Source organism: Gavialis gangeticus, unplaced genomic scaffold, assembly GCF_001723915.1.
Source record: "Gavialis gangeticus isolate Ggan-Ray unplaced genomic scaffold, GavGan_comp1, whole genome shotgun sequence".
In the NCBI taxonomy this organism is placed as follows: Eukaryota; Metazoa; Chordata; order Crocodylia; family Gavialidae; genus Gavialis; species Gavialis gangeticus.
The window spans coordinates 34,878,096-34,896,808 of NW_017729008.1; the positions used below are offsets into that span (position 1 = coordinate 34,878,096).

Genomic DNA, 18,713 nt, shown 5'->3' on the forward strand with positions numbered 1-18,713 from the left:
AGTGCATATAGTATGGTCTGAGTGTAATGTCTAACTTCACCCTCAGAAAGAGACACATTTGCTTACTATTTAGAATGCTAGACTGGGCCTCAGGAGATGGATTCTGCCACTGACCTGCTGGGTGATCTTATGCAACTCATTTTACCTGTCCGTGCCTCTGTAAAAACTAGGTAATGCTAATGACTAGTCATGAAAGGCATTTATTACTTTTATTTATTTATTTATTTATTTTGCAGTGGTAAGCTGAGTACAACCATATTTTCAAGGTGCTTTTATTCAGAATCTCTGTCAGGAAAGTAAAAGGTATATAAGAGCAAAGAGTATAAAGTAAAGCAAGTGAGAAAAACATGTACAGCTCTTCCCAGAACTGATCTCTTGGTGCCATAAAAAGCCCTACAGGCCAGAATCATTACTTATTTATATCAGTTAATATCTCCCAGTATATAGACAAAGGCCCTCTTTTATTTCAGTCATTTCAACATTAGTCCAGTCAACTGGAGACTGACACCTCAACATCAGTGCATCGGTTTTGTTCACTAAGGAAAGTTACACTACAGTCCCAAGACATAGACTACAAGCTCTCCTGAGATAGCTGCTATTAGAAACACCATTATAAGGCACAGACAGATATGCAGCTTCCCATTGTAACTCATGGAGCTTTGCAGGAAGCACCATGAGTTACAATGATCCCCTGGACCTAACAGAAGTTCACTGTTGGGTTCTGGTGGGGGAGAGGAATCCAGCTTCTGGCTGTGAGCCTGGAGCTCATTTCCTCTAGCAACGCCCTTCCCCCCTCCCAGCCCTGATGCTTTTTTCAGAATTGGAGGAAGGAAAGCAAGTAGAGAAAATGCATTTGGGGGGTTCCTCAACCAGCATTGGAGAGTGGGATGGGTGGATTACAGCCTCCCCAAGGTTGGAAGGCTCCAACCCACCCACTCCACCCTCCAATGCTGACTGAAAAAGCCCCAGATAAAACTCCCTCCACTCCCTTTCCCTCCTCCCATGCTAAACACTGTGCCAGAGCAGGGCTGAGCTGCACCCAACCCAGCCCTGTGTGCAGACACAAGTTGCTCCATTTTGGAGCATGTACATCTGAACCCTCGTGCAATGAGGGTTCAGATTTTTATGGGATCAGGCCCCTTTAAAGCTCTCTGCAGCCATGCACTTCTGTTTGGTCATGGCTGCAGAGTGCTTTCAGGGCCAGATCAGGTGAAAACTGTCACTTCTGTCTGAGCCTATAGCGTCTGGCTAGTAAGTGGCAGGGAAGCTGCTAACTGACTGTTAATGAAAGGCTACTGTAAGATGAAATTGGATAAAGTAGCTTATCCCGTGTATAGTCTTTCCAAGGGGGTCACTTTAGTCCAGAATGGGGTGATTTATATTAGTGTCATATTTCTACCTCACATTCATCCTGGTGTTAGGACGGATTACAGGACTGTATATATGTTTTGTATAGGTATTTCTCACAAAAGTGTCAAATGATGACAGTATGAGTGCGTGCAATGAGAACTCTTAAACTAAACACAGATTCTATACTATATGAACATTTAAAGAAAGGGATCTTACTTAAAGGACCAAGTCTTAAATTGGGGTAAATCAGTGATGATGTGTAAGTTCATATAAGGCAATGTTGAATTACGCCAACTGAGATTCAAGTCCCAGTAACAGTTTTGTCCTACTTCAGGAAAGCCCAGGCAAGGTTAACAGAGAAAATTCTAGCACAAAGCTGTAGCAGATGGCTGCCTAGACAACAAAACTTTTAGCAACTGTTTAATGTGCAAGAAAATCTGAGCTGTGAAATAGCTTGTTTCCCATTTTCATATACAGAAAAATAGAGATAGCCATCTGCATCATATTATCTGAACACCTTCAGATGTTATTGGACTTCATCTTTACAACTCCTGTGAGTTAAAGAAGCAATGTCCCCATTTTACAGATGGGGCCTGATGTCGAAGACAGAATACTCAAAGTAGTTTTTGGTGGAATTAAGAACTGAAACCAGGTCTAAAGGCCCAAGCTATTGCCACTTCCATTAGAACAGCAAACTGAAGACAGAGATATAAATCCCATGTCTGGCTGAAAAAGAGGAATACATTAAAAAAGAAAATACTTTGTAACCCCATTTTTTTAGAAACCCATCATCATTTTTTCATCACTCCAAGCATTCTTTTAATGTCATTAAATAAAATAAAAGATGAAATCTTTTATTTGTTAAGATTAATGGTACAATTTTTAGGGCCAAATACAAAAAAGGTTTTGGAGTTAAGTAGCACTTCAGATGAAATGTTGGTGCTTAAGACCAAAGGAATGAGCCACAAAACCCCCACTTAAATGCTCAGGCCCCAGACAGATGATAGATGCATATGTTTCCTAGTAAGAAACTGATGAAGGTACCTGATGTTCAGCTATTGTGCTTGCTCACCACTGCTGCTATCTTGACTACAATAAACAGGCCTAAGTCCTGCCTTTTAGGTCATTTGGGATTCTCAGCCTAGGCACCCCTGCATCTAAGTCCTCACTGGAGTCCAGTCCAGTAAGTACACATAGAACAGGGCTAACTCATGCTGACAGCACTATGTTTGATATCATTAGGTGTGCCATTTTATGCATCCTCCACTAGGATTAGAGCAATGGTTCCCAACCTTTTTTTTTACCACGGCCTGGCGGGAGTGGGACGGGGCACATGGAACCAGCTGCCTCCTTCCAAAGGCTCCCCCACCATCCGGCTTTAACACCAGAAGCTCAGCTGTGACACCAGAAGCCACTTGCCCAGTCAGACAGATGGGGGCCTGAGCTGGAGGCTTGTGCCACGACCTGACAGCCAACCTGCCGCAGCCTGATACCAATGGTTGGGAATCTCTGCATTAGAGTACACATGCAGGGAGTGGGAGATCTGGGTTCATAGGTGGCAGAAGGCTGGGGCAAATGGGGCTTATCCCCGCCAAATGCAGGCAGCCCAGGCTGTGCTGTGCATGGGGTGGAGGTGGGCTGCTGCTGTGGGCTGCCCTCTGCACCCTGCTGCTGGTGCCCCAGCAGCCGTGCAATACTATGTTCCTCCCACCACCAGGCAGGCAGCACAGCCAGTACACAGGAGGCATGCAGGGAGTGTCGAGCCACTCCCGGGGCACTGGCAGTGGGGTGCAGACCCCAGTCCTCAGGGACAGCTGTATCCACCCTGCACATAGACTGGGGGGGGCATGTGTCCCCTGTGCCTGCCCCAGGGTTGTGCGCAGTGGTGGGAGCCCCCACACCCTTAGATGAGCCAGCTGGGCTCCAAGCATCCCAAAATCCCCATTCCCCATTCCCCATCCCAGCCCTGGAGTCCCATTCATCTCAACTCCTGTCCCTGTCTCTGCCCCACTCCCTCCCTCACCATGGGGTCCTCGATCTTCCCCACCCCATGCCCCTTCCCTATGCCATACTTACTTGCTGGGGTGGGGGTATGACTCAGCGCATACCCCCCACCCCAGCAATCAGCCCCCCGAAATCATATTTTCCTCCTCCGCCTATGTCTGGGTTCTAAACCCTGCTCAGCCTGAGATGACTCAAGCCCACACCTCAGAAGAATGCTCTGTTCACCAGACTATGGAACAGATTGGTTAGGGGCCTCATATACCCTCCTGTTGAACCTACATCACTGGGCAAAAAGGAATGCAAGAGGCACAGGCCAGAGAGAACAATCAAGAGGGACCTGACTCTGTATCCCAGGACATTTTTCTGTGAAGGGGTCATTCTCCATGCTGCTGCCCGCTGCCAGGATAATTTTTGTCCTTTATCCAATGACAATAATGTAAAAATTAGTAAACAGTTGCATCAGCTGGGACAGGAAAAAAGATTTCCCCCCTCATAAGGACTCAGTATTGGGCTAGAACTGAGCTACAGAGCCATGTCCCCGCTTCCTCATTCTACTTTTTGGTCCCATGAATCTTGTACCATTGGCATCCTAATGATCCAGCTTCAGCAGGTAATGGAATATGCTTCCACCCAGCTACTTCAGCTTTGTAGTGAAGGTACATTCCTGGAAACTAGGAAACATTTGAATCTCCTCAGGCGGAGAAAATCCTGCAACCCAAATCTCCACCTCCTAGCCCATCATGCAAGGAGCGGGCACTACCAATGCCACAGCAAAGTTGAATTAAAAAGAAAGAGTGTATCAGTAACTTGTACATAAAGGGATGACTTAGGAACCTAAGTTTAGCTAGTTGTTTCAGGCTCTGGATCCCATTTTCCCACAGAGACCTTCTTTAAACCTGAGTTAGGTGCCTAAGTCCAGAAGGGGAGGAGAGGTTTCAGACATACCCAACCTTCGCTGTTTCCTATCACTTGGTCTGCTCAATGTGCTGAATGTTGTAAATCTCAGTCCTGAGAGTGTAAAGGGCTGGACACATGAATAATTTACCCTGGGGCAAAAAGGGATTTAGCTTTACTGCATGCCATCCACTCCATGGTACATTTTCTCTCTGGTAAATGAAAGCCAAGCCATGGTAGTTAGCTATCTGTGAAAGAGGAGTAATTACCCTGGGTTACCTTTCACCTGTCATGGGATAACAGTGTTCAGTAACATGGGCAGTATCTGAGGAGCAGTTGATGTTTAGTAAAGTCCTGCCTCCTCTTATCCCGAGGCAAATTATTATTTATTAGCCACATCCTAAATTATTCAATGTATCGGAAACATAGGTGACTACTTTGAGCTTTGGACCACAGCTTTATACTCCCCCTTCCTCATTCTTTTTGGTCCCATGCATCTTGCCTACTTGGCATCCTAATATCAGACTCCACCTCTGGTGCCAGGTGCCTAACAGATACAGGAATACATGGTATCACTAGATTTAAGTCCTTTTGAGGTTAGGGGCCTTATTAGCTTCAATGGGTTCATGAATTCACATGAAGAATCAAGCCTTCAGTAAGCAAACACTGAAAACACTGTTTTCAACTCAAGGCCGAGAGGCCTAACTTGAAAACCCGGCCTACTGGAAGCCCAGTGGAGTTACTAACTGAAACAAGGCTGTTATTTTTATAAAGTACAGACAAACTAAAAATACCTCCAAATATGATCTAGAATTAATGGCATTCAAGGCAGATTTTAGCAGCACTGCAGGAACACCACAGAAGACAGTGTGAAAATTAACAGATGCACATTAGGCACACTACACACCCACACACGGAAAGTGCAATTCTGTAATAGCTAATGATAATTTTGTAAGCCTGAAAGATGCAGGGTGAGATGGTGCATGTGAAATTGTTTGAACAAAATGAGCAGTGTGCTAAAAAGATCCCTTGACCCAGGGGGGAGGTGGGGGGGGGCGTCTACATTTTCTTTTTGGAGGCAACAATTCCTCAGCTTGTGGAAATAAGAGTGGGTACATTTGCTTCAGCAGAACTACACCATTTCCCACTAGCTAATAGTGTAGCCCTATGACCCTTTATCTTCCTTTGTCAAAGAATAATGTTCATCTGAGGTTATGCAAATGCCAAAGAGTATCTTAGGAATGCTTTTTTCCTTCTTAGCAGCATGACTGTATTTAACAATATTTAGATTTGTTACTGTCTATCTTTCTCCCTTTGTATCGTCATAGAATTGAAATGAAGGATTCTCATTCCTCAACTCCTAAGTAAAAATCTTACTCGGGTGCACACAAAAATGATCAAATCTTTTGAAAGAAGATCACTTTTCAGATAATTGTAAAACAATGGTGGAGCAAATTGTGTTCTCGCATGATTTTCTCCATTGCATTTTTAAGAGAGTTACATCTACCTTTATGATAACACCAGATCTAAGCATTAAAATATGAAGTACAAATTTTCTTAAGGGATCAGATTAAAATGAAGTAGTTGATTCAGCAGCCAGAACTCATCTGCAAGACAGTTTGATTGTTCAAAACAATACTACATTGGAGGAGGTGAGCTGTGGTAATATGTCTTTTTTAATGTTAATCACATCATTTTTATGACTGAAACTTTACGATCGGCACCTTTTTCAGGTGGCATACACCAACAGTTTAGATATTTCAGGATAAGCTTATGCTTCAATAATGATGCACATAAAGGGAACTACATAAAATAGAGATGGATTGGCCATGTTTTGACATGAGATATTGTATACGTGCAGCTAATATGACTAGATTCAATATAAACCTTCCCTTAACTTCAGTATTGTGGAAACCTGGGAAAACAATTTTTCAAGGTTTCTATCTATTTAGAATTTATTCCAGTGCTCAAGCTATAAAAAATGCAGCAAGGATGCATAACCTGTCCAAATGTTTCATTGAGATCTTATAGCCTTCATGTGAGCAGGTTCAAAACGAGCCAGGTTCTGCTGCTAGCTATTAGTACTGCTTTTGGGTATAAGAGCAACCAGCAGAGCAGTCAATTATAGTCTTCAATGAATAGCCCCATTGACTTTAATGATCCTACTCATAGGTTTAAATGATTATTCACAGTTATTCACAGAATTATAGTAAACCAAGCTATCCCCAGCCATTGGTCTTGGGCAAACTTTTTCTTTTGTCTCCCTTCACACAGGTGTGTTGTTTTGGTCTCAGCCTAACAGTAAATTTTGAGTTAGCTATAACCGCCAAAGTCCGTAGCAGTTTGTGTGCTTTCAATGCACCGCCAAATATCTCTCCCAAGCTCATACTTAAAACGTATGCAAAACACCATTCAATGAACAAACACTGAGTTTTGAATCCTTAACAAAAAATAAAAGCAGACAAGTTTTGTCCGTGTTTGGATTTCAGAACAAAAGTGTTGCAACATCTTAATAGTCACTTTGACAGAACTGGGGAGAAGTAGAGTCCCTCTGGGAAGTTCACACCTTTAAATTGGCTACCAAGGAAATGGCAACTTTCCATAGCGTGTGAACCAAAATGAAGCCTGGGGGATGATATTTGTCTGAATGGTTTACAGTATCCTAATGTTCTGGCTTATCATCACAGATCCAGAAACCCACAGTAGGCAAAATACCCCTCGTGCATTTTACAATCTCTCTTGGTTTTTAAAAGGAACAGGGTTTTGTGGTGAGAAAATAACTGAAAATAAGCAATATGATACAAGATTTATTTCTCTCTTTGTTGCAATTATACAGTTCCACATTCCATAAGACAAGAAGGGTGTTCTGCGACGTGATATTTTTGGCCCTTGGAATTATCTCTGTGCATGCAAGAGATGATAAAATTTGAAAGTATTGAGGCTGAAGTATCTTTATCCCACTTCCCATTCCAATTCTTTTCCCTTCCTGCTGCTTCAATTCATCAGTTATTTCAAAAGTACTCCCTGCTGTATTTGTTACATTTAATATCTGCAAGAAGCCACTTCCAGAAATGCATTAACTACTATTAAGATGTTTAAAGAAAAACTATCTTTTGGGTTTATATTAATAAGTTTAAAGCAAGATATTTAATGTTTCTTAGACAAATTTTTTGGCTCTTTTTCTTAGAGCACAAATGACAGTGCCTTCCTCTGTGTCCGCCATTTCATGCGAAGCATTAAAAAGGTTTTCCTATCTGACTCTGGAATCAGGTGCCCTTTAGTATAAATGGATAAATGAAGATACATTTTCCAAATATTCATTGTGGATGGTTTGGTCTGTCTTTATCTCTTTTAATTGGCTAGTGACAACAGAAGGCCTGAATCTCATACATTTCATAATTGAAGGCTAAAACAAGGCATCAGGTTTATTCCAGATCTGAATGTCCTGGGCTTTGGCTGCAATCAAAGCGTGTAAGGAACAGTCGTTTACACACAGTTTGAATGGCACTTGACTCAATTAATCCTGATTGTCCAGGGGAAAAAGTGTTATCGGGATACTTCACGGGTACTTGTAGTGGAACAATGAACTTGTACCTCTGCAGGATCCTACAATAAAAGGCTTTCTCTCAGGACAAAGCCAAGGTCTATTTTTAGCCTAAATTTATGGACCAAAAAACGGTTTTTTGATGAGTAACTGAGGAAGAAAATTAAATAAAATGGTTTAAGGTATCTGGGAACTGAAGTCAAGTCCCTTTCAGGGGAACACAAGACAGAAGTTTTACAATTTCTTCAAATGAGTCAAATTATCTCTATGTATACATATGTATATCTCCCTTTCTTCTCAGAAGTGTGAATGTCTGCAGTAGAATATGGTCACTAGTTCTTTTGCTGGTGGCAGTTTTGGTTGGGGTTTTTTTGCTTTGGGGATCAATCGTTCAGAGATCTTCTATACATCTACAGCTACATTTCATAGTCACTCATGTGCATCTGATTTTAAGAACATCTTTATGCCTCTTTACCTTTTGAAGCTTTTATCAATCAAAACTTTGCTGACTCCTATTTTAGCAAAATAAGGTGGCCAGAGTTGAAATGATGCAGCCAGCTTCTTGGGACAGCTGCCACACACAGGGGCAGCGGTGTCTTCTAGGTCCACCATTGCATGGCAGCAGCTGTTCAGCTTGATCCATGCTTTTCTGTCAAGATTGTGCCCAATGAGGAACTAGTTTGGTGTTGGTTTAAAACACATGGGTGTATCTACACATGTATTAATGCGCTTTATTTAGTGCACATTAAATCCAGTAGCTCTGGGCACTTATACACATGCTCTGGAAGGAGGAGAGGAGGGGCACTTTAATGAGAGCAAATCTGAGACAATTAAAGCACCCAGAGCATCACATGTATCACCATCCCTGTGCTGAAATATGGCAGCAGGAGCACTTTAACTAAAGCTTGTTGAACAAGCCCTTGCTGTCATTTTTCAGCACAGGATAATGATATACATGATGCCGGAGTCTGCTGGAGTGCAGTAATTACCAAGCTCCAGCAGACTTGATTATTCAAGTCTGCTCTGACATCCTGTAATTACAGCATGCTGGAGCAGCCTCACTGCACATCTACAAGCGCCCTCTGTTGTGAGGTGCTACGAAAATGCACATTAGCCTGTCTTAATGTGCTTTAACTAAACAGCATGGTTTTTAAGTGATGCTTAATGTACATTAGCCTATTTTCATGCGTATTAACTAAACGGCACATTTTTAGTGATGCTTTAATGTGCATTAAAATAAGCTAAAATAGGCTATATTTGCCCATGCTATAGGAATATATTTCACCTTTTCCAGTGGTTGGCCCACTCTATTAATGCCCATAGGTTTGCTTCAGCATCCCCAATCTCTTCTAGAAGCATGTGGGCTTTGTGTATAAATGGTTTACAACTTTTGAGCCTCTTAAGCCTCCATCTGTATGGGTTTTCAGTTGACAGTTGATGGAGCAGGTGATTTTCACTATCTTTTGCCTCTATGGCCAATAATGATGTTAGGCTCTGTCTTATATCACTTGGTCTAATTCCCAAGAGTAAAGGGAGTACAGCTCTATATGTGTAAGTTGTGCAGCCTGTTATCAGTCTCAGTGCACTGTTAAGTACAGTTAAGTACAGTGTTGAGCTGTTTAGTGTGACAATTTCTGGACCCTACAGGAGGACAATATTTTGGGGGGTCCTATACCATTGTAAGTGTGGTGGTTCTAAGCACCTTGAAGTTGGCACCCCATGCAGAGTTGGCCTTAGGGAAAATGGTGCCCTGGGCCTGCCCAACACCCCTCCCTGGTGCCCCATCCCCCCACCCCCTCCATGTCACTGGTGCTGCTGCCCCGCTGCTCCATCCAACAGGCCAGGGAGCTCGGCAGGTCATCTGCCTGTGATAGGGACAGTTATGTAGAGGGAGAACTTCAGTTTAGTACTGGTACATAAACAATAACCACTAAATTCAAGACCCTCCCAGAAAAGTTCACCTTTTGAACTTTGGCCTAAGCTAGCATGCTCAGGAAAGAGCTCAAAAAGAGCTGGAAAGTTCTGGGGAGAAAGTAATCAACACCTTTCAGTGTGCAAAGTGGTGTGATGGGGATCTCAATAAGAATAAAAGGGGGTGAAAAAGGTCCCTCAGGGTCTCCAGTGAGCTGAGTTCAGGCAACCTCCTGAAAGGGATCCAAGGACATGGAGTGCCAGGGATTGGGATCTGAGGAGTAGATCATAATGTACTTTGGTTTAGGGAGAGAAGAGCTCATTGAAATGGAGCACCCCTCAGAAGACCCTTCCTAGTTGAGTTTGTGACTCTTCAGTAGAGTCTTGTGTAAAACTCTATAGTAATAGTAAGAGCATCTTAAGGCAGCACCCCAAGCATCTTAAGGCAGACTTTACTACTGACCTGTTGAATGTGATGTTTATAGGTGAGGGAATGGTCTAATGTGACTCCTATGTGGTTTGGGGTATGTTTATGGGGAAATACGTGGTTGCCTACTCTGATATTCAGTGTGCTCTTGGCTGGATGATTGTCCAGGTGCAAGAGTGATGATACTGATTTATTGATGCTCAACTTTAACCATCACTTGTGGAGATAGTCAGTTCATATCCTGTATAGTTCTGTCACGTCTATTCCTTGGGCACTTATGGCAGCATCATCAGCTTACATGTATCACTTAGATGTTGTATGAAAGAAGTATGAGATATATGCATAGAAAAATACTGGTGCTAGCACTGACCCTTGGGGGACTCCATTCTTCAGAGTCCGTACTTTTTTTTCTCTTTGGCTGGTAGAGAGTTTGAATGATCTGCTGGAGATCATGTTCATGATGAAAGCGTATAGTTTGCAGACAGGTATCATAGACTGCAGTTTATATTTGAGGCCTTGTTGCTATACTGTGTCATAGGTGGCATAGAGGTCAATAAAAATCACCCTTGTTTTTTGCCTAATTTCAAATAGATTTTCTATTTCAGATGTAAATAAAGTAGCTTGGTCAGTAGTGAAACCACTTTTTCCAAAAGCCAGCTTGTTCTTTAGGGAGCTGGGGATCAATGATGTTCTCTATTCTATTCTATTCTATTCTATTCAGGATTATGCACTCCATGAGTTTGTGTGTAACAGAGTAGTTTCATAGTTTCATAGTTGGTAGGGTCAGAAGGGACCTAAGCAGATCGTCTAGTCCGAACCCCTGCCATGGGCAGGAAAGGATGCTGAGGTCAAATGACCCCAGCTAGGTGACTGTCTGCTTTTGAAGAAGTAGTGAGATGGGTCAGTAGTTCTTTGGATCCTCTGGTGGTTTATTGGGTTTCAAGATAGCAATGATGTCAGCTTCTATCTGGATTTTTCAAAGTCTGTTAAACTTTCTAGACATTTATACATGAATATCTGAAGCCGTCTTTCCATTCCTTTTTTAACCTTAAAGGTTTCCTCAGTGAGAATAAATATGACCTTTAAACTGTCTGTCATAATATTTTATTTACCTAGAAGTCGTCTTGTTGCCCTGAGTTTCACCTTGTCTATAGTAATAGTATTCATGCTATGAAGATGAGCTAAACTGAATGCTGAAATCAGATAAGACAGTATTATGGTTGAACAAAACGTGTGGGCTCAGACCCTATAGTACTTACAAAGAAAATACATATCTCCATCCATGGCTTTAAACTAGACTAGGGCTGTCAACCTTGCACCCCACAGGCTACACATGTCCCACAAGGGATTAAGTTGCAGCCCCCGGGCTCCTACCTAGTCATCATCCCCAGCAATGTTCCAGCTGTAATAGCAGCCAGAGCTCCTGGACGACTCCTCCCTCCTCTGACTTACAGTCCCTGCCCTCCCCCCGGGCAGCGCTTGGGGTAGTGTGGCATGGCATGGGAAACTGAAGCCTGGGGCTGTGCAGGCATGTGGTGCAGCAGTGAGTGAGTGGCACCTACATGAGCACTGCTAATGGAGTGGCTCCAACATGGTACAGAAGTAAAAATGTGGAGCTTTTAGAGAGGCTCCAGAGGCAAATAACAAAGATGATGAAAGGGCTGAAATGCAAGCTGTATGAGGAAAGGTGAGGTTAGGTTGAAAAAAACCTGCTTGCTTAGCTAGGCATACTTAGTTTGGGGTAAAGGCAGTTTATAGCTGTCTTCAAATATCTGAAAAGTTTCCATAAAGAAGAGGGATAACAACTCTTCTTCCTGGACACTGAGGGTAGGGATGAAGTAATGGCTTTAAATTGCAGAAGAGTAGACTTAGATTAGCTAACGGGGCGCATCTAGACAAGACGCTTAATGTGCAGGGGACTAATTCTACTGCACATTAGTGTGTCATGGCAGAAGCCATGATAACGTGCTAATGCGCAGTAGAATTAGTCTACTGCACTTTAAGCGTCACAAAAAGGCTGTTCATCTTTGCTACTGTGCAGTAGTTCTGGGTACTGCATATTTATGTAGTACCTCATATTAAAGTTACTAAACTTCATGCGCGGTAGCAAAAGTGCATTAATACACATGTAGATGCACCTGGGAGGTGGCAGGGAGGAGTGTTGGAGGACTTCTTTACTGTTACAACAGTAAAGCACTGGAATACTGCCCAACAAAATGGCAGAATCTCCTTCACAGGTTTTCAAGAAGAGGTTGGACAATCATTGTCCAGGGAAGCTTTAGAAACAGCATTCCTGTGTTCATGCAGATGGTTGGACCACATGAACCTTGAGTTCCCTTTCAACCTTTTCTTTCATGACTTCTAATATTTGGGATGGGGGCTATCTATTATACTAAATTAATATTCTTCTATTCCAGCACCCAAATGGCCTCTTTGAATTTTTATTTTATTTTATCTTGTTCCTGTGCCTACAGCTCATGTCTTGAAGTTATTTTTCCTACACAAACCCCCAAATCCCTTGTCTGGTTAACAGCTGTATATAGCTATTTCAAATGACCTCGACCATTCTGTTCTGGCATGTTGCCCATAAACTTAGCTTAGCACTGCATGCATTCAACTATAGTTTCTAATTACTGACATGGTCAGTGAAAAGGTTCAAAGCCTCCTGACACTGGTAGCATGTATGATGGATTCCTTGAACAGGATTGCCGTTCCATTCAGCTCAGCTTAATTAAGGTAAGGGACGTGATATCAGAGCAAATCCAGCCAAATATATTTTATTTAAGCAGACAGGTTGTAACAAAGACTTGCATGGAAAAGAAAAATTGATAAATGGCAGGAGAAGACACCACTCATATCATATAACTACCTTATTTTCTTTTCTGTCAAATTCTAACTACTTTTTCTCAGTTCTCCTCCCCCTTCCCTCCCCTCATGAGGATAGCTAGTGTGTCAGAGTAAGTGTGTAATGCACATGCTTGTGAGCCTGGGGAGTTGCCTACATTATAATTATCTCTATCATGACTTAACAGAGCCAACTGCCAGCGGGAACAGCATTTTCCAAAAGCAATCACTAGATAGAAAAGATAATGGATCAGAAACTGGATACTGCTGGCAGCAAATATAACTCCTGGGTCCTTATACATCTGTTGGAGAATACTTCATAAAACATTATAGTAGGAGAAATGGGCCCTGACAGCTACTACGTTGTCTCTTTGCAGGTGAGCATGGAGGTGACAGACATGAACTCAAATAAGAAAACCTTTTGTTGGACTCTCTAATTTACCTCCCAGGAAGACTACGTTATTCAGGAGCGCTGAAATTGGTCCATCTAGAAACGGAAGATTGAAGGACTTGGAGTGAAGAGAAGGGAAACCGAAGCAAGTACCAATGTGATTGTGTCACAGCCATTTTGCATATTAGATTTGGAGAGGTGAGGAGAAAAAAGGCTGTGGCTGAGAGGAACAAAAATAGGTGAAGGGGAAAAGAAAAAAAGAGACACATCAGTACTGGGATAAATGTCAGCGATAAAAAGAAGTAACTGAACTGGCACTGTCTGTTATGGAGGTGGGAGCTCCTCAGCAGCTAATCAATTATGTTTTGTAGGACAGCCCAGGTAGATCAAACTTTATTTAGTTTATCATTTTTAGGAATCTGATCTAAGCAGATACAGAAGGGACACATCACCTAATCTGGGGCAGAGTTGCCCTTAAAAGAATTAGGGGCAAAACTATGTCTCTCTCCCACTAGTTTAAGTGTCATTTGTTCAGAGTTACCTGGGGTAGTTGCTTGTCACTAACTGCTCCTTGTTACCTAGTAGCAAGGTGCTACCATATCTTTTATTGAATTCAGCTGCTCCAAAATAGTTTCTGCTTCATTCAGTCTAGCTTCTGGTGTAATCCACATCAGGGTGTAAAGCTAAGTTTACAGCCATTATAGCAGCGTTAATCTGTTGTGTGTCCAAACCCTGAGTGATGCAGGCTGAAGTTGCATCTGTGGCTAAAACATGCGAGAACTGTTGAAATAGGATTTCAAAGGAAAGGCAGAAAAGGGCATATCATAGTTTGCCCAGCATTATTCCAAACAAAATAACATGTTCATTATTCAGATTACCTACTTTGGAAAAATACTTTTCGGATGATGGGTTGGTGCTGAATTGCTCATTTTGATGATTAGCGATTTTCTATTTGTGGTCTGATTGAGCACCTAAGTCTCACAGGCAATTATCCATTTCCCAGATGGGTGACTGTCACAATTTAGACTGGACTATAACAAAGAGATGAACATGTGCAATGAATACACGGGGGGGGGGGAGAGAATTGTTCTAACAAATAATCAGCTGTGAAGATTTCAGAAATTCAGTGGGAAGTATGTTGGATGAGCTTATTGGACCTACCTGGATTTACAACCACTGCAAATCTGGCCCATGCACCAAATTCTACTTTTACTCAGTATTCCTTCACCTCAGAGAAATCAGCTGTTTTCTTCAGATTCTTTAGACCACAATTCAACAAAAGACTTCCACAAGTGCTTAAAATATTGTCTTGTCTCATTGACTTCAGTCAGAACCTATTCTTGTAGTTAAACATTGGCCCAGCCACAGTTTTCAGTTCCTGAGACACTACCAGAGTATAGCTGGATGCTGACAACGAGAGCAATGATATTACAAATGTGTGTAATATTATTTAACATAGCATCGCTGCTCCTGTGGGCAGAATTGTGGCTAATTGTGTGATTTTACACAAAGGACACACATCTACAACTTGCATCAAGTAGTATCTATTGAAGAGGACAAAGGTAAGGCAGTTTCTAGGCTAAACACTTTGTAATGAATTTAAAGATATGTGTGACTATTATGGTCTCAATCAGGTTAGACTTCTGCCCTTAAAGTGAAGTAAAGAACCGAGTGAAAAAACCCGCCAAAATGTAGAGGGTCGGAGAAAATGCTTGACTTTGAGAGACTTGGAGTTCATTCTGTTTAATATATCCAATGGGGAAATAAAAACAAGACTGGGACCTGATTATGGTATATAAGAATATTCATGAGCAAAATGGGTACTAAAGCGCTCTATAATATAATGGAGGAAGGTGGATGAGCTAATCTGATTTTCACAGTGAGGATGATTAGCTATTGCAAGAGACTCATGAGGGAAGAGATCAATTTTCCATTCCTTGATGGCATCAGCTAAAGACGAGAAGCTTTTGTGGAAGAATTGCAAATTATTGGGCTGTATGTAAAAGTAACTGAAGGAAATTCTCCAGCCTGTGATAATCAGGGGGTCGGACTATGGATACTTTCTGACTTTAAAATCTATGAAAAATGTTCTACATAGAAATGGTCTTAAGCACCAGCAGTAGTGAGATTTCAAGTCCAGAGTATTTCAATGAGTTTGGCATTGCTTTTTCTTTAGCTGAAATTCCCTTAGATGTCTTTTTTTCGTTATAGTTGTGCAGCACCTAACACAGTCAGATCTGGCCCATGAAACACTTCCACAATCCAGCAAACAGAATCCATTATTTATTTTCAGTCTTTTACACTTACTATAAAGTTCCCGTTGAATAAATTAAGCCATATCATGAGACCAAAGTTGTGTATATATTATTCCTTTCAAAGGACAAAGTAAGGAATAAATTAAATATTTATAGAAAATAAAATAATGTATAGTTTGAGAACTTAGGTTTTCAGTTTTAAACCAAATTTATTGACCTATGGCTAGAAAGACAATATTTCCTTTGCTCAAAATATTCTGCTTGTTCCCATATAATATGCCCCTTTATTATTTTCCTGCACCACTGTTTGTCAAATTAGTATTTTTATGCCTAGTTATATTAGCAGAAAAAGGAAAACACATGAGGCCACCATATCTGTCTGGTAAATACTTGAAAAGTTTTTATTATCTTGAATATTAAAACTTCCCCCTTGTAGTGTATTTCCAGTGTTAACTAGTGGCTCTATGGCCAACAACATCTGTTAACTGATTAGCACTTCTTCTGTATGAGGAACATCTTTGTTCACCTGTTTCTCCTAATCAACTGCCTAACAGTGCAATAGGTAAATGTATATGTAATTAATATAAGATACCTAATTAACAGTGCTATGGGAAGTACAAAAATCAGGTTAATGTTCCTATGGTAATTTGAAAGAGAAAGCCAGGATTTTCGGACCACAAAGTCCATTGTATTTTTTCACCCCCAGTAATGCTGTTTTATCTTCTGTGCAGCTTGTGAGCTACCAAGATTTGATGGAAACTCGCAGCAATGACACAGAGCGTGTGGGTTGGGTTCTTAGCTGTTCAAATATTAAGTTAATGATTCAGGGTAGGCATCTGAAGGCACTTGTTTAATCTGCTCAAGTTATTGCTCCCTCTTTTAACTGATAAACATGTGGGTTGGTTAAGCAGAATCTCCATTAATTGCAGTTTCAATTCAACCCCTGGCGTCATGGGACTGGAGGGTCCCCAACGGGCCATACCTTGTAGAGGTTCCTGGAGTGACAACCTGAGCTTTCAGACAGGCAGCGCATGGAAAATTACCAGCATATCAGGAAGGCATTTACAGTTACTGCTTACTTTAGATGCAAGCAGTTGGTATATATTGCTAAAATGCAGCTAACATTAGTATTGCTAGGCAGAAAATCCTCAATGGGTATGACAGATGTGTGCTTATGTGAGTGCTTACGTCACAGGCTCTGCATTGGTTACATAATTGAGCCTGTGTTAACTGCATAATAGAATCACTAAGGTATCTCAGCCAAGTAGACTTGATCAGCACACCCTTGCTGAACCTCCCAACGGGTGATATGCATTGCACGCTCTGTCTTATGACACCAACCAAAATGCTTTCATACTGATTTTCTCTGTAAAAGGAGCTGTGCCACAGTTGCTCTTAGAACTCACTTTGAGTAAGTCCACTCCCCTTGGCAGGGAGGACCAACTTGTAACACTGGCATCTGTCGCTGTCACTTGTGTATCTATTAAAAGACACAAGCTACATTAGCTAATGCTCTACAGGTACTACTTAGCAGCTTCCTGGCTGTCAAGTTTTTCTTAGCACTGTTATGTAATTCTCGCCATCACAATTATTTCTAAGAGCTCCAGGACTTCTAATTGAGATTAATGAGAATTTGGAGGCATGAATTCAGAGTCTTTTCTGATGGAAATCAACATAGCGCTGCTGAAATCAATGAAACTGCACTGGGTTGCACTCCTGCCCTCTACTAGGAATGGTAGCACTGGTTGAAAACTTAAGACAATAATTTCACAAAAACAAATACGAGATTGTTTTCCTTTTGAAGGACTTGACATAGAAGATGCTGAATTTTTAAAGTACACAGAGCTGTCGGATTTTTCAGGAGATGTTAAATAAGTTTAGAAATATTAAGGTAAATACCACTTTGTCTCAGAGCCCTATCCCTTTTCTAAATGGAAACAAAAAGGAGAAGAGAATGGGGGGGGGGGAGCTTAGGGCAGTGAATCCAATAATTGGAAATCAAATTTTTTACATATACAAGAAATTAATCTTGAATTCTTCCTAGAGAAACCTTCACAACTAAACACCTTCTAAATTAAACTTCTCTCAAGCTTCATAAATATTTCAAAAAAATTATAAATGTGTTTAATTTCAATGATTATAGAATTTTGTTTACTCAAACATCAATGTAGAAAAGATTAAAGTTTTTTGTAACTATTTCAATTGCATTTGTCAAAAAATTAGATGGCACAAAATGTCATGAAAACAAAAAAGACATTTTTTTCATTACCAGTTTCATTTTCAAAAGATCAGTCTCAGACCAAAAATTTTGACCCACTCTAGACTGCTAATGTATATGAAACACTTCTACCAGATGCACCAACTCCATGAAATATCTTCCTATATAACCAGTGTCATAGCAAGGCGGGGGCGAGTGAGGTGACTGCCCCAGGTGCCAAAGAGAAGGGGTGCCAACAGGGTACCCCTGGGGTAGGGCACAGGGTGGAGGCATGTGGGGAGACAGAGGAAGGGCAGCTCCCACCACTGTGTGCACTCCCGGGCAAGCATGGGGGGGCATGTGCCCCCCAGATCTGTGTATGGGGCAAAAGCAGGCTGCTGCTGCAGGCTTTGCCCCGGGCGACAAGTTTCATTGCTATGGCACTGTATATAACTAAAGAAGCTGCTATGTAGGATCACTGATTTCACTTTAAGACTCACAAATCATAGCGTACAGATGAAAGCTAAAGAAGATATTTTGAGTCAGGTCTGAAACAGAGCCTGCAGTGATGACCTTAGCTTTTTCTGGTGCCCTGAGATTCTTTGTTTAGTCCAGAGGCAGTGCTCCTTTTCAAGAAAAGCATTGAAAACTCAAATAAGTCTTCTATGTCAACAGAATAACTATAGGCATTAGGAAAAGCTTCAGAAACAAAAACTCTAGGGCCCAGACTCTGAGTGTTTACATTGGAATAAATTTAGTCTAATTTAATCTGAAGGTTTATGGTATGTAAACTGAGTTCAGAATCTAGTCCTGTAAGTTTTCAAGAGACATTTGTTTATTTTGAGGGTAGCAAAAGGTGAAAGTGCAAATAGTATGTGCCCCCCACCCACCCCGGG

The 18,713-nt window shown here is 41.5% G+C and overlaps 1 long non-coding RNA gene across 1 annotated transcript in view; it reads left to right on the forward strand.

Moving 5' to 3' along the window:
* The first annotated feature begins 9,083 nt into the window (after window positions 1-9,083).
* LOC109292316 overlaps window positions 9,084-18,713 on the forward strand; it is a 17,098-nt gene continuing 7,468 nt past the window's right edge. The window contains exons 1-2 of the long non-coding RNA XR_002096104.1: window positions 9,084-9,205; window positions 10,788-10,790. This is a non-coding gene — a long non-coding RNA (uncharacterized LOC109292316). The remainder of the gene's footprint in view (window positions 9,206-10,787; window positions 10,791-18,713) is intronic.